This window comes from Mirounga leonina, unplaced genomic scaffold, assembly GCF_011800145.1.
Source record: "Mirounga leonina isolate KUSES-001 unplaced genomic scaffold, KU_Mleo_1.0 Mir_151, whole genome shotgun sequence".
Taxonomy (NCBI): domain Eukaryota; kingdom Metazoa; phylum Chordata; class Mammalia; order Carnivora; family Phocidae; genus Mirounga; species Mirounga leonina.
Window position 1 is genome coordinate 7,769,305 of NW_023270377.1, and position 15,213 is coordinate 7,784,517.

The following is a 15,213-nucleotide window of genomic DNA, read 5'->3' on the forward strand; positions in this document are numbered from 1 at the left end:
AGTTGGAGTCTGTCCCACAACTCAGCCCCTCTCAGGCCTACCTTCCTCGGAGGGTAAATGTATCAGTCATGGCTCTCCAGAAAAACAAAACCAATAGGTGATATATACGTATATCACATATATATATGTATTTTTTTAAAGATTTTACCTATTTATTTGAGAGAGAGAGCGAGCAGGGGGAGGGGCAGAGGGCGAGGGAGAGGCAGAGAATCTCAAGTATGCTCTGCACTGAGCATGGAGCCTGATGTGGGGCTCCATCTCACAACCCTGAGATCAAGACCTGAGCCGAAATCAAGAGTCAGACGTTTAACTGACTGAGCCAACCAGGCTCCCCATCTTATTTATTCTTTTATTTTTTAAGGAATTGCCTTATGTGATTGTGAGGGCTGGCAAGTCTGAGATCTACAGGGCAGGCTAAAAACTCAGGTGGGAGTGAATGCTGCCAAACTTCTCAGGGAAGCCCCAGCTTTTGCTACTACTTCCTTTAACTGATTGGTCAAGGCCCACCCTCATTATGGAGGGTAATAAAGTCAACTCCTTGGAGATATTAACCACATGTACAAATGCCTTCATGGCAACATTTATATTAGTGTTTGAATAAATAACTGGGTACTATAGCCTGGCCAATCTGACACATTAAACTAAGCATCACAGTAAAATACATAAAAAAATGAAATCAAAGTTCTTATTCTAGGCCCAACTCATGAAATCTCTGAGCCAGTCAGAGCTCTTTTGTTCTCTTGCTTTGGGCAACCCTGTGTGTGAGTGCCGGAAGCATTAACATCTGCAACTGTCTTTTGCTTACAGGTGATGGCATTTGACTGAGGCGGAGCTGGCCTAAATTGGGGAAAGAAGAAGATTCCAGGCACCCATTTCCCAGTCTGGGCCTGGAAGCTGGTGTCTTCCCTCTGCAGTCCGACGGTCAGCCTGGACCTGGGCCTCACCATGCAGGAGGCACCTTCCCACACTGGTCCCTTTGCCCGGGGGGCCGCCCGGGGTGTTCCTGGTTCTTTAATTTCAAGTCTTAGCTGTGGAATCTGTTTTCCTCCCCCCAATCAGATACCTCTGGGTCACCACTAAAGGAAGACCCTTCCCACACAGCCCTTCGTAGCCTCTTGCTTCTCTGTTTTTGGTGGTTTGTGTGGCCAGATGACGCCCAGCCACAGGGACAGGCAAAATGAGCCAAAGGGGAAATGAACATGTCCCACACAGCCTGACTCCAGGGTAAAGGGCTGGGTTAACTGTCCCAGGCCTGTGTGTGTGTGTGTGTGTGTGAATCATACCAGGCTCATGTCAGGCGCGCTGTGGAGGGGATGGAGGCCAGCTCTGTGACTGTTCTGGACTTTGGTTCAAGCCTTCACCCTGGACAGTCCACCAGTGGGCCCAGTCCTCCCACCTGGATTGTCCATGGACGAGTGCAGAATCGGCCCCATGACCTCTGACCCAAAGAACACGATTGCTTTAGTTTGGGTTCCTTCAAAAGCAAACCTTGAGGAAAGAACTGGGTGAAGTAGTTTATTTGAGATGTGATCCCAGGGTGGAGAAATGAGATCAAGAAGAAAGGAAAGAAAATACAGTGCATATTAACGGGCATGTCACGGCCGTGGGAAACAGGTTCAGTCCTACAGGGGATGTTCTGAGAGACTGTGTGGAACATGCCTCAGAGTTGTCCCACCAATGGGAAGGAAGCTGTGGTGCATTCGTTATCAGTTTTTTGTTTTTGTTTTTAAAGTAGGCTCCACGCCAAACATGGGGTTTGAACTCATGACCCTGAGATCAAAGTCGCACACTCTACTGACTGAGCCAGCCAGGCACCCGTTCATCATCAGCTTTTTAAACAGTTTTACTAAAATGTAATTCACATACACAATTCATCCATTAAAAGTAGACAATTCATATACGTGTAGCCATCATCATAGTCAATTTTAGAAGATTTTTGTAATCTTAAAAAGAAATTTCCATTTGTAGTACTGTCTTGGGATAGCTTTATGGGAGTTACTTTCAGTTCTCTAGCCAATTTGGTTAAACCAACAGCAGGATGCATTTTATGGGTGCAGAGCTGCAGGGTTTCAGCAAATCCCCCACCTGCTTCCCTGTGACCTTGGCATTGTCTCCCCCAGGAGAGACACTTGTGCCCCTAAAAGTTGGAGTCTGTCCCACAACTCAGCCCCTCTCAGGCCTACCTTCCTTGGAGGGTAAATGTATCAGTCATGGCTCTCCAGATTTCTTAGCTATCACCCCTATCCCCCACCTCAGCCTAGGCAACCAGTAACCTATTCTCTGTCTCAAGCAGGAAAGAATATCCAGTGGAAAAAAGACAGTCTCTTCAACAAATGGTGTTGGGAAAATTGAACAGACACATGCAGAAGAATGAAACTGGACCATTTCCTTACACCACACACAAAAATAGACTCAAAATGGATGAAAGACCTAAATGTGAGACAGGAATCCATCAAAATCCTCAAAGAGAACACAGGCAGCAACCTCTTCGACCTCAGCCATAGCAACTTCTTCCTAGAAACATCGCCAAAGGCAAGGGAAACAAAAACAAAAATGAACTATTGAGACTTCATCAAGATAAAAAGCTTTTGCACAGCAAAGGAACCAGATGACAAAACCAAAAGACAACCGACAGGATGGGAGAAGATATTTGCAAATGCCTTATCAGATAAAGGGCTAGTATCTAAAATCTATAAAGAACTTACCACACTCAACATCCAAAGAACAAATAATCTAATCAAGAAATGGGGAGAGGACATGAACAGACATTTCTGCAAAGAAGACATCCAAATGACCAACAGACACATGAAAAAACGCTCAACATCACTTGGCATCAGGGAAATCCAGATCAAAACCTCAATGAGATACCACCTCACATCAGTCAGAATGGCTAAAATTAACAAGTCAGGAAACGATAAATGTTGGCAAGGATGCAGAGAAAGGGGAGCCCTCCTACACTGTTGGTGGGAATGCAAGCTGGTGCAGCCACTCTGGAAACAATATGGAGGTTCCTCAAAAAGTTAAAAAAAAAAAAAAAAAAGAGCTACTCTACGACCCAGCAATTGCACTATTGGGTATTTACCCCAAACAAACAAATGTAATGATCCGAAGGGGCACATGCACCCCAATGTTCATAGCAGCAATGGTCACAATAGCCAAAATATGGAAAGAGCCTAGATGTCCATTGACAGATGAATGGATAAAGAAGATGTGATGTATATATACAATGGAATATTACTCAGCCATCCAAAAGAATGAAATCTTGCCATTTGCAACAACATGGATGGAACTAGAGGGTATTATGCTAAGCAAAATAAGTCAACCAGAGAAAGACAATTATCATATGATCTCACTGCTATGTGGAATTTAAGAAACAAGGCCAAAAGTCATAGGAGAAGAGAGAAAAAAGTGAAACAAGATGAAACCAGAGAGGGAGACAAACCATAAGAGACTCTTAATCATAGGAAACAAACTGAGGGCTGTTGGAGGAGAGGTGGTTGGAGGGATGGGGTCACTGGGTGATGGACATTGGGGAGGGTATGTGTTGTAATGAGCACTGAGTATTATATAAGACTGATGAATCATAGGGTGCCTGGGTGGCTCAGTTGGTTAAGCGACTGCCTTCGGCTCAGGTCACGATCCTGGAGTCCTGGGATCGAGTCCCGCGTCGGGCTCCCTGCTCGGCGGGGAGTCTGCTTTTCCCTCTGACCCTCCCTCCTCTCATGTGCTTGCTCTCTCTCATTCTCTCTCTCTCAAATAAATAAATAAAATCTTTAAAAAAAAAAAAGACTGATGAATCATAGACCTGTACCCCTAAAACAAATAATACATTATATGTTAATTAATTGAATTTAAATTAAAAAATATTTAAAAAAGAAAAAAATATACTATATATATACTATAAATATGTATACTTACATATACATGAGAAAAAAATATATACTATATATACTATCTATATAAAAAAGAAAAATAGATACACTATATATATAGTATACATATATATATTTATATATAACCCCTATTCTCTGTCTCTACAGATTTGCCTATTCTGGACATTTCATATGATGGAATCATAGAATATGTGGATTTTTGTGACTGACGTCCTTCACTTTCCAAGGCCAGTTCAAGCTACAGCATATATCTCTACTTCATTCCCTTTTATGGCCAAATGATATTCCATTGTATGAATATATCACATTTTGTTTCTCCATTTGTCTATTGATGGACATGTAGATTATTTCTGCCTTTTGACTATCATGAGTATTGCTGCTGTAAACATTCATGTACAAGTTTTTCTGCGCACATATGTTTTCATTTCTCTTGGATATATACTTGGGGTGGAATTGCTGGGTTATATGGTAATGCTATATTTATTTATTTATTTATTAAAGATTTTATTTATTTATTTGACAGAGAGCGAGAGCAGGAACACAGCAGGGGGAGCGGGAGAGGGAGAAGCAGGCTTGTGGGGAGAATGCAGGGCTTGATCGCAGGACCCTGGGATCATGACCTGAGCTGAAGGCAGACGCCTAACGACTGAGCCACCCAGGCGCCCCTATTTATTTATTTATTTAAAGATTTTATTCATTTATTTGAGAGAGAGAGAGAATGCGCAAGTGCACACATGAATGGGGAGAGGGGCAGAGGGAGAGGGAGAGGCAGAGAATCCCAAGCAGACTCCACGCCAAGCATGGAGCTTGAGGCAAGGCTTCATCCCACCACCCTGAGATCATGAGCTGAGCTGAAATCAAGAGTCAGATGCTCAACCGACTGAGCCACCAGTAACTCTATATTTAATCTTTTGAGGAACCACCAAACTGTTTTCCAAAGTGGCTACACCATTTTCCATTCCTACCAGGAATATATGTGAATATGAGTTAGCTATTATTGTAGAACAGCTCACTCCAAAATTTAGCAGCTTAAAACAATAAACATTTGTTATATCACACTGTTTTTGAGGGTCAGGAATCCAGGAGGAGCTCAACTGGGTGGTTCTGGCTCAAGGTTCTGCTCAGGGTCCCTCATGAAGCTGGAATCATCTGAAGGTTTGACTGGGCTTGAGGATCCACTTCCAACCTGGCTCACATGCCTGACAAGGGAGCATTGGTTGTTGGCAGGAGTCCTCAGCTTTTTGCCACATGCACCTTCCCCTGGGTGCTTGAGCATCCTCATAACATGGCAGCTGGCTTCCACCAAGAACAAAAGATCCAAAAGGGAATAAGGCAGGAGCTGCAATTCTTTTATGATCTAGCCTTGGATATTATATGTTGTCATTTCTGTAACATTCTATTGCATAGTTCAGCCATTTCCTTTCTCTCTCTCTCTCTTTCTTTTCTTTCTTCCTTCCTTCCCCCCTTCCTTTTCTTTTTCTTTCTTTCTTTCTTTCTTTCTTTCTTTCTTTCTTTCTTTCTTTCTAGAGCACGATTGCGAGTGGAAGGGGGGAGAGGCAGAGGGAGAGGGGAGAGAGAGAATCCCAAGCAGGCTCCAGGAGTCCAGCAGAGTCCCAGTGTGGGGCTCAATCTCATGACCCTGAGATCATGACCTGAGCCCAAATCAAGAGTCCAACACTTAACCGACTGAGCCATCCAGGTGTCCCTGCTCAGCCATTTTCAGTGGGGGAGGAACTACACAGAGTGTGAGTACCAAGAAGCAGGGGTCATCGGAGGCCATCTTGGAAGATGCCTACTACATAAGGCATTTATCCACCCACTCCCATCTCTCAGTAAGAGGGTTGCTCCTGAGGTGTTAAGTCCCTGGAACTTTTGGCTTAACCCAGAACACGCTGAAGACACTATCATACTGAAGACCACCCTCCCTTTGGCCTAACTCTATTTCAGCTGCGGCTAGGGAAAAAGCATCCCAACTCAAGTGCATGCCTTGCACCCTCTGCTTTCTGCCCCAGGACCTTCTCTGACACACAAGAGCTTTCTGGATCCTTGTACAAACACAGCTGGAAAATGCAGGGATGCTAAGAGCCCTGGGAGGAAGCCAATTAGCAACTGATTATCTGGTCCTTCAGGCAGATGGGTCTGGGAGGCAGGCAAGACACTGATATTAGGAGCTAAGGCAAAGAGTCTACTTTCAGGAGCTAAGATAAAGAAAATTGAGCTTGTCTCCAATTTTTCATTATTACAGAAAGACTGGGACTAGTATCCTTTTATACATATCTCTGTATTTGAGCTACTATTCTTCTTCTCTTTTTTTTTTCTTTTCATATCAAATTTAATCAGTACGGACCAACACGGTCAATATCAGATAATTCTTAATATGAGCAAATGGGGAAAAAGAAAAAAGTATACGTACATGGATAAACAGGGGAACTAGACGCATTTTAGCAAGGCATGTCAGGTGGTAGTTCTGGATGAAACTCGCATTGCAGTTTTCATTTCCACAGCTGTGTGCTGAGAGCCTGACCGGATGAGCTTCCAGACCATCCTGCTGTTGTGTTGGGGAGTTGGCCAAAACCCACTGTAAGGTTTGTACTGCTGATACTCATGCCAACCATTTGCTGATTCATCTGCAAGAGGTTCCGCTGGGCCTGTGGAGCTCGTGGCAGGCCAAACTTACTCTGGGGAGCACCCATCTGCCCCACCATTCCTCCTTAGGGGCCAACCACATTTGGTGGCATCATACATAAGCCCGCTGGGCACGTGTATGCCCACCCTCATGCTTGCACCCTGTCCCATTACATTTCCCGGGAGGCCGGGAGCTGCAAGCTCATGCACGGGCACACCCACCGATGGAAAGCCGTGAGGTGCAGTTGGTGCTTGTGAGGTCAATGGTGTATTTGTGGGTCCCACAAACACACCAGGAGTCCTCTGCTGCTGAATGTTTCCTGTGCCATACGGAGATAAGATGGAGTCTTTGGAGAGTTTGTTTCTTTGGTACCTCTTCTGATTTTGTAGCTTGCTCAGTGAACAGATCCAGATCCAGGGGCGCCTGAGTGGTTCAATCTGTTAGACGTCCGACTTGTGATTTTGGCTCAGGTCACAGTCTCAGGGTTGTGGGATTGAGCCTCGTGTCAGGGCTCTGCGCTCAGTGGGGAATCTGCTTGAGATTCTCTCTCTCTCCCTCTGCCCTTCCCCCGCCCAAAATAAATAAATAGATCTTAAAAAAAAAAAAAATCATTGGTCCAAAGATGTCCAGATCATCATTCAGGGCTGGCGCCATGGTTGTGTTCCCATTGGTCACTGGGGCCTCAGCAGGGCCATCAAGTCCTAAAAGATCAACAGCGGGCTCTGCAGCTTTTTTAGGGCTGGTAGTTTTGTTTAAGCTCCAACTGCTGATCTCCTTTCTTCTGCAGCTTTTCAGTTGTAAGAGGTTTTGCAGGCTTTTCTGGTTCCTTTTCTTTCTTTCTTTCTTTTTTTTTTTTTTTTAAAGATTTTATTTATTTATTTGACAGAGAGAGACATAGCGAGAGAGGGAACACAAGCAGGGGGAGTGGGAGAGGGAGAAGCAGGCTCCCCACAGAGCAGGGAGCCCGATGCAGGACTCGATCCCAGGACCTTGGGATCATGACCTGAGCCGAAGGCAGTCACTTAACCAACTGAGCCACCCAGGCGCCCTTTCTGGTTCCTTTTCTTTTTCTCTTCCTTTTCCCCCCACTTTTCTTTATTTGTGATAGCTATTGGATTTTTATCTTCTCTTCATATTTATTTCTTTTCTTTAAAGATTTTATTTTATTTTTAAAGATTTTATTTATTTATCTTAGAGAGAGAGAGAAAGAGAGAGAGCGTGCAAGCGGGGGCGAGGGGGCAGAGGGAGAGAGAGAATCTCAATCAGACTCCATGCTGAGCATGGAGCCCGCTGTGGGGCTCCATCTCCTGACCCTGAGATTATGACCTGAGCCAAAATCAAGAGTTAGATGCTTAACCAAGTGAGTCACCCATATGCCCCTAAAGATTTTATTTTATTTTATTTTATTTTTAAAGATTTTATTTATTTATTTGAGAGAGAGAGAATGAGAGAGAGAGAACACATGAGAGGGGATAGGGTCAGAGGACGAAGCAGACTCCTTGCCGAGGAGGGAGCCCGATGCGGGACTCGATCCAGGGACTCCAGGATCATGACCTGAGCCGAAGGCAGTCGCTTAACCAACTGAGCCACCCAGGCGCCCTAAAGATTTTATTTTTAAGTAATCTCTTCAACCAAGGTGGGGCTCAAACTCACAACCCCAAGATCAAGAGTTGCACGCTCCACCACTGAGCTAGATGGGTGCTCCTCATGTTTATCTCTCATGAAAATTTCACTGCTTGATCTGTCTGTGATCTTCAAAAGTTCTCTGGAAGATTGGCTTCATAGAGTAGTCTTGCTTTCGTATTTCCCATATCTTGCATGCACTGTATCTGTTCTGGTGTCCACTGGTCTAGGTTGAACGACTTGACCCTGCATATATGAACTCCAAGATTTCTATGGATTCTAGCACATTTGATGCAAATAAACACACCAATATTCCAGGAAGCCCATCGTGGACCTTTGGCCTTGCAATTCGAGTAATACCTGTCCTCCTCCCTCAGCAATTGGAATAGGACGAGCTGTTGCTGCTCGTTCAGCTGCTGAGCCTTCTCCTGGCAGGAGCACATCACCATCTTGGTAGTGGGGCGGGGAGCCTGGGCCAGCTATGGGGGCAGTGGAGGCAGGCAGGAGCTGGGCAGGGTGAATACATCTGAAGCCATCAGGCCCATGGGCGGACTCTGAGCTACTATTCTTTTCCATAAAATTTTAGAGGTAGAGTTGCAGGGCCAAAGAGATATGCTTCTATATTTTCTCCACTAATGTTATAATTCTCATCCATGGTTAAGGGAGCCTGTTCCCCTCCATCTGAGAGGCTGGGTGCAGTGAGGAGGGTGTCCTGCATGCCTCCGGATAAAGGTGGGGAGAAGCAGGGACCACTTAGTCCTTAGAGAGGACCACCCTTAGAGAGGATGAGGAAGGGTCTGCAAAGGCGGGTGGTGGCAACATGGAAGATGGGTTACACACTCAGGGGGTCGACTTTACAAATAAATATGCTGAAAATAGCAAAAGGAGGAGGCTCTCACCAGACTGGGCCTGATCCTAATGATGGCCTGAAGCTTGAAGGAGTTCTCACTGGCCAAATCTCAGACAATTTTGGGCGCCTGGGTGGCTCAGTTGGTTGGGCGACTGCCTTAGGCTCAGGTCATGATCCTGGAGTCCCGGGATCGAGTCCCACATCGGGCTCCCTGCTCGGCGGGGAGTCTGCTTCTCCCTCTGACCCTCCCCCCTCTCATGTGCTCTCTCTCATTCTCTCTCTCAAATAAATAAATAAATAAAATCTTAAAAAAAAAATCTCAGACAATTTCAACATCATACATAATGATAATGGAATATTATCCATTGGATTAAAAAAGAAATACCAAGTCCACACAGATATAAATTGTGAGAGGAGAAAATGTTTCCTTACAATACAATGCCAGCTAATCAATGAAAGAATGATAGAATTAGAATCACTATTTGGCAATCCTTAGAGCAATAAGTAATTTATCCAAGAATCATAAATGGACACTAAAATTAGTGAGTAAGAGTTTGATAAGAAATGGGATATTTACATAACCTCTAAGTGCCTCCTCACAAAATACATATTAATCCCAAAAGGAAAGATAGTAATCACTAAATTCTACTCCTGAAACCAATATTACACTATACATTAACTAACTAGTATTCAAATAAAACTTTGGCAGGGGAGAAAAGGAAAGATAATAATTTTTCAGAGGAGGAACCTGGCAGGTACCACCTTCATAAAAGGAATAAAGTTGCCATCTTCAGTAATGGGACAAATGGAAACATTGTGCTGCCCCCAAGGACACCGTGAAGAGAATACATCCCCCTTTCTGCGGTATTCCTGCAAAAAATGTGTAACCCAAATTTATCATAAAGAGATATTAGATAGGACTGCCTGGGTGACGCAGTTGGTTAAGCATCTGACTCGATTTTGGCTCAGGTCATGATCTCGGGGTCCTGAGATTGAGCCCCATGGTGGGCTCTGCGCTCAGCAGGGAGTCGGCTTGTCCTTCCCCCTCCCCCATACCCCTCCCCCTACAGGCATGGGCTCTCTCTCTCTCAAATGAATAAATAAGATCTTTAAAAAAAAAAAAAAAAAAAAAGAGGGACGCCTGGGTGGCTCAGTCATTAAGCGTCTGCCTTCGGCTCAGGTCATGATCCCGGAGTCCTGGGATCGAGCCCCACATCGGGCTCCCTGCTCAGTGGGGAGCCTGCTTCTCCCTCTCCCTCTGCCTCAGGTCCCCCTGCTTGTGTTCTCTTTCTCTCTGTCAAATAAATAATAAATAAAAATCTTTAAAAAAAAAAAGGAAAGAAAAGAAACATTAAATAAATCCTAATTGAGAGAATCCTACAAAATAACTGGCCTGTAATCCTAAAAAAAAAAAGTCAAGATCCTAAAAGTCAAGGGGAGATTGCGGAACCTTTGTGGACTGAGGATTAGCGGGCGGTAATGCCTCCATACGCAGCTCCTAAGTGGCTGGCTGTGTGGTGGTGATGGAGGAGAGGTCCCCGTTCGCAGGAAATGCACACTAACGGGTTTAGGGGACCCTGAGCCTCAGGTCAGCAACTCACTGGCAAATGGTTCAGGACAAAAAGTTCTTTGTATTATTGCAAAATTTTCCTGGAAGGTGTTTTGTCATTAAAAATGCCACATGTTGGGGCACCCGGGTGGCTTGGTTGATTGAGCAACCAGCTCTTGGTTTTGGCTCGGGTCTTGATCTCGGGGTCCTGGGATCAAGACCCATGTCCCCCATGCTCAGCATGGAGTCTGCTTGTCCCTCTCCCTGCTCCCTCCTCCTCCTGCTCTCTCTCTCTCTCTAACAAATAAACAAAAATCTTAAAAAAAAAAAAAAGAAAGAAAGAAAGAAAATGCCACATGTGCCCAGGGAGTCTATAAGAATTATCTCATTTAGGGCGCCTGGGTGGCTCAGTTGGTTGAGCGACTGCCTTCGGCTCAGGTCATGATCCTGGAGTCCCGGGATCGAGTCCCATATCGGGCTCCCTCCTCAGCAGGGAGTCTGCTTCTCCCTCTGACCCTCCCCCCTCTCATGTGCTCTTTCTGTCATTCTCTCTCTCAAATAAATAAATAAAATCTTAAAAAAAAAAAAAGAATTATCTCATTTAATCCTCACAGCAACTGGCTAAGGATGGTTACCCCCGCTTGATGGATGACAGAAATGATGGCCGAAACTCAAACAGGCAGCTGGGGCAGTGGTGGGGAATCAGCCAGGGCTGTGCTGTCCTCTGAGGTCATCCAAGAGCAGGGCTTTGCCGGGGGAGTGGGTGGGAGCTGACCTGCAACCGTGCTGAAGCCTGGAAGTGCCCACAGACCCACACTGTCAGGGAGCGCTGTCCTCCTTTCACACAGGGACACATGGGGGATGGGATCGGGCCTGGCCAGAGGCCCCTGTGTATCCATGCTGGGCCCAGGCCCTGCACCAGCACCGGGAGGGGGCACGGTGGGGCTGAAGGCCTGGTGCTTGGCAGTGAGGAGTGGGGAGGAGGGCAGACTGTGTGCGGCCCCTCGTTCCTCACTCTGGGCCTGGCAGAGGGGACATGGTGGAGGGTGTGACAGTCGGGGTGACAAAATGGCAGCGATGTGAGGGGGCCTCAGGTACACAGTGGGGTGTGACTGGCTGGAGGTAAGAGTAAGCACATCTGTGTCCAAGTTTTCCTGAGCCTAACCAGAAGGAGGCTCTCACCGGACTGGGCCTGATCCTAATGATGGCCTGAAGAAAGGGCCTGGCCAGAGACAAGACACCAGGAAAAAACAAGAAACTGTGTTTTGACATGAAAAAACAAAACAAAAACAAAACTACATATATATTATAATAGGAGGAACGAATGTTGACTGTTGAAAAACATTTTAAACTGAAAATAAAAAGAACAGCCTCCTCTCCTCCCACCCTAATCTACCCCCAAAGAGAACCACCATTGACTTCTGAATCAGCTGCAGGAAGAGACAGTCGCCCCACCCGCAAGCCCTGCCCCTGGGTCGCACGAACCAGCCTGTGGGTCGCACGCTGGCTGCAGGTGGCCCCTGGATAACCTCAGCCTGTTCCCCGGTCATCAACTCCATGAGGGGAATATATGTCCCCATTCTGCAGAAGAGGAAGCTGAGGTCAGAGGAGGGAAGGGACTTGTCCAAGGTCACACATCCGAGTCCTTGCTCTTTTTTTTTTTTTTTTAAAAGATTTTATTTATTTATTTGAGACAGAGAGAATGAGAGACAGAGAGCATGAGAGGGAGGAGGGTCAGAGGGAGAAGCAGACTCCCCGCCGAGCAGGGGACCCGATGCGGGACTCGATCCCGGGACTCCAGGATCATGACCTGAGCCGAAGGCAGTCGCCCAACCAACTGAGCCACCCAGGCGCCCCGAGTTCTTGCTCTTGCTGCAGCCGCCCTCTTGCACGGCGGAGTGACCTCTGCTCGGGGAACGAGCTGGCCTGGAGCCTGGTGGGGGCTGGGGTCCTCCTGGGTTCCTTTCCTGTAGTAGGGGTTCAGCCTGACCGAACTGGTTCTGTCCTAATAAAGGTCTGCTGGTAGCTGCCTGCTCATTCCGTCTTTGTTTACAGAGCCTCCACACAAACACACTTGAGAACTTCGTGGGAACATGAGGGGCCGGAAGGCAGGATGCCAGCCTGAGGGCGGACAAAGCCCCTCCACCTACACGGGATTGGGGCCTGTCTCCCTTCCCTAACTCCTCTGGCCCTCAGTTTCCCTCTCCATGCCCCTCCTCACAGGTGATAGAGAAACCTCTATATTATTGTCTCTTGCTGCCTTGGAAGAAAAATATTAAAAATCAGTTCATTTGGGGGACGCCTGGGTGGCTCAGTCCATTGAGCAGCCGACCCTCGGTTTCGGCTCAGGTCATGGTTTCAGGGTCACGGGATCCAGTCCTGCCATTGGGCTCCATGCTCCGTGGGGAGTCTGTTTGAGATTCTCTCTCTCCCTCTCCCTCTGCCTCTCCTCTCCTCACATGCTCATGTGCTCTCTCTCTCTCAAATAAATAAATAAATCTTAAAAAAAATCATTTCATTTTTGTTCAGAAAATTTACCAAGCCTCTGAGACATGCACCTACTTTCTTTTATTTGAAAAATAGTTATCAAGGGCCAGCTAAGTGCTTTCTGGGCACTCTGTATCCTTTATTTCATTTAATCCTCTCATGACTTTATGAGTAGGTCTGTTATCTCCATTTTGCAGGTGAAGAAACCGAGACATAGAAAGTCTAAGCAACATGCCCTCCCCCCAAAAGCTTAAGAACAGAGATAATAAAGCTCCATCTTTGGCAACTCACAGCCTCTGAGCTGTAACCACAGGTTCTGACCCCTTGGAATGCACCACACCCTAACTAGGAAACTCTTGAATTTATTTCCAAAAGTTCCGGAGCCAACTGGGTACCCACATTGCTTCCAGGAAAAGGCACTCAGAAGCTGTCCAAGGGCCAGTAGCAGGGAGAGAACAGACTAGCCCATGGAAAGTGCCGCCCACAAGCCGTTCAGGGCCATTGAGAACAGCAGCTAGGTAGGGCAGTTCTTGGAGAAAACTCATAACCCAGTGAAGAGAACCAGGCAAGGAACGTCTATAAAAATCCAGTCTTTGAAGGAGAAATACACATATGGGCTCTTTAAATTTGATTGTCTTTGGAAATGGGGGACCCCTAGGGTCAGAACTGTAGAGTAAAAGGTGGGAAGTGTTTTATTCAGATAAACTTGGTTTGTTTTTTTTTTTTTTTTTAAAGATTTTATTTATTTATTTGACAGAGACAGCGAGAGCAGGAACACAAGCAGGGGGAGTGGGAGAGGGAGAAGCCGGCTTCCCGCTGAGCAGGGAGCCCGATGTGGGACTCGATCCCAGGACTCTGGGATCATGACCTGAGCCGAAGGCAGCCGCTTAACGACTGAGCCACCCAGGCGCCCGATAAACTTGGTTTTAAATCCCAGCCCCAGCCTTTATTAGCTGTGAGTGACCTTGGACAAATCACTTAACATCTTGGACTCACTGCTTCCTGGTGTTTAAGGCCAGTTTGTTATGACCTCCATCTCCAGGCAGCTGGTAGGAGTCACTGACATTTTCTACTTGAGAACAGGTTGTTTATAAGTCTGCTGTTTTTTGAGTGCAAATAGATCGGGGAAGGTATGGGACACCTGGGTGGCTCAGTCATTAAGCGTCTGCCTTCAGCTCAGGTCATGATCCCAGGGTCCTGGGAGAAGCCTGCTTCTCCCTCTCCCTCTGCTATGCTCTCTCTGTCAAATAAATAAAATCTTTAAAAAACCAAAAAAATAGATGGGGGAAGGTTTAAACTTCCAGTTCCTGGATGTGGTTCCCCCAAGTAGGAATGCAAGCTGGTCTCTCCGAATTTTAAAATCTACAATCTCGTGTCTTCCCTGCAGATACATGATCTCCTGGGTATCTTTTTCCAAAAAAGTTTTGTCAACTTGGTGAGCCTGTTGGGACAAGCCCCCCGCCCCATACCCCAAAGCCAGGCCCTGCTGTGGCCATAGGAACAGGTGGCCCTGTTCTCTGGGGCTGGTGTATTCGAAGAGGCCTTGAACCCCTGAGTGACAGGGACACATGTGCTTTGTTCCAGCTGCTTGGCACTTGGGCTGTCGGCCGGGGGCTGCGGATGAGCCACTGAGTGGGAATCTGCCTTCCTCCACTCCAGAAGGCCCGAAGGCTCACCTGTACGGAGCAGTGAGAACTCCAGGGTAGGATCCAAGTTCACAGCCTCCCGGGTCTCACTCACCCAGGGCAGGGAGTCCAGGCAAGTGCCTTAAAGAAGTCGGGATGTGGTCCCAGGCTGGGGCCCTCATCTAGCAGGTGCAGGACCACACCACTAGGACTTTTGGCTGCATGTCTGGGGTGGTGGGTCCAGCCACGTAGCCTCCCCAGTCCTCCAGCTATCTGACAGTCTTCAGGAAATTCTGCCTAAATTAGCCAGAACCAGCTTTGATATTTGCAAAACAAGATCCTTATCTGGCACATGAGCCCACAATCGCTTGCAACAAGAATTTCAGCAGTACCATCTCCCGACTCTCTGCCTTCAAGGGCTCAGACTCCTGCCTTTGACTTTGGGCCAACCGTGCCCATACTGATGCCCAGCCCTCCAGCACACACTCTCAGTGTCTCCGTGTTCCGTCCCTTTCCCCACGTCTAATGGTTGCTGGTTGATACGCCCAGCATCTTCCACT

The 15,213-nt window shown here is 46.7% G+C and overlaps 1 long non-coding RNA gene and 1 pseudogene across 1 annotated transcript in view; one reads left to right on the plus strand and one right to left on the minus strand.

Annotated features, from left to right (window-relative positions):
* Positions 1-1,654, plus strand: part of LOC118011949 — a 45,460-nt gene extending 43,806 nt beyond the window's left edge. Inside the window, exon 3 of the long non-coding RNA XR_004679576.1 lies at positions 808-1,654. This is a non-coding gene — a long non-coding RNA (uncharacterized LOC118011949). The remainder of the gene's footprint in view (positions 1-807) is intronic.
* A 4,731-nt stretch (positions 1,655-6,385) lies between these two features.
* On the minus strand, positions 6,386-8,591 carry LOC118011725 (annotated as a pseudogene).
* Positions 8,592-15,213: the final 6,622 nt, after the last annotated feature.